Source organism: Gekko japonicus, unplaced genomic scaffold (genome assembly GCF_001447785.1).
Source record: "Gekko japonicus isolate JY-2015 unplaced genomic scaffold, Gekko_japonicus_V1.1 scaffold805, whole genome shotgun sequence".
Taxonomy (NCBI): domain Eukaryota; kingdom Metazoa; phylum Chordata; class Lepidosauria; order Squamata; family Gekkonidae; genus Gekko; species Gekko japonicus.
In genome coordinates this window covers 82,839-83,731 of record NW_015173146.1, presented here as the reverse complement: position 1 = coordinate 83,731, position 893 = coordinate 82,839, and the positions used below count along the sequence as shown (strand labels likewise).

The window sequence follows — 893 nt, the reverse complement described above, 5'->3', positions numbered from 1 at the left end:
TCCTCCTCCTCTTCTTCTTCTTCTTCTTCTTCTTCTTCTTCTTCTTCTTCTTCTTCTTCTTCTTCTTCTTCTTCTTCTTCTTCTTCTTCTTCTTCTTCTTCTTCTTCGCTGTACACGATGCAGAGGATTTTCCCACTCTATTTCCCACCAAATTGCCCACACTGAAAAATCTCCAATCATAATTGGGGAGGGGAAGGGAGAACGCTGCTTCCCTCTGCTCTGGAGGGGGCCGTCGTGGGTGGAGGAAGGTGTTGAGACCTGGAAACAGAATGCCAAAGGGGCCAGGGATGGGCACAGTTTTCTCCCTCTCCACCCCACCCTGCCGCACAGTAGCGTCACGGCTTCAAGCCCAGCAGCACCTGAGAGACCAACAAGATTTTCGGGCTACGAGCTTTCAAGAGTCAAAAACCCCTTCCTCAGATATAATTGGATGGAGGAGGGAGGGATCGGCCTCCTTTCAGCCCCAGCTGATCGTTACAGAGAGCGATTTTGGACTCTGACGTCTCCGAGCCTTTTTGTGTCAGCTGAGCTGGGCCACTCATTCCACAATCCATGGTCAGCTCAGCAGTGCCAGAGCTTGCATGTTACCTTCGTAGGGTTGCCAACTGAGTTTGGAAATACCTGGAGATTTGGGGGTGGAGCCTGGGAGGGGGGAGTTAGGAGAGGCGAGGAACCTCGGTAGGGGATGATGCCATACGATCCACCTTCCAAAGCAGCCATTTTTTTCCAGGAGAAGTGGAATAAATATTTTAAATAAATAAGAAGTGAGTGATTTATGTAGTGTGGAGACCAGTTGTAATTCCAGGATATTGCCAGCCCTCACCTGGAGGTTGGCAGCCCCATTTCTCTCTCTCTCTCTCTCTCTCTCTCTCTCTCTCTCTCTCTCTCTCTCT

At 50.1% G+C, this 893-nt stretch overlaps 1 protein-coding gene across 1 annotated transcript in view; it reads left to right on the top strand.

The window, feature by feature from the left end:
* The window catches only part of LOC107119745 (nicotinamide N-methyltransferase-like), a 15,758-nt gene that overhangs the window by 1,067 nt on the left and 13,798 nt on the right, over window positions 1-893 (top strand). The window lies entirely within an intron of this gene.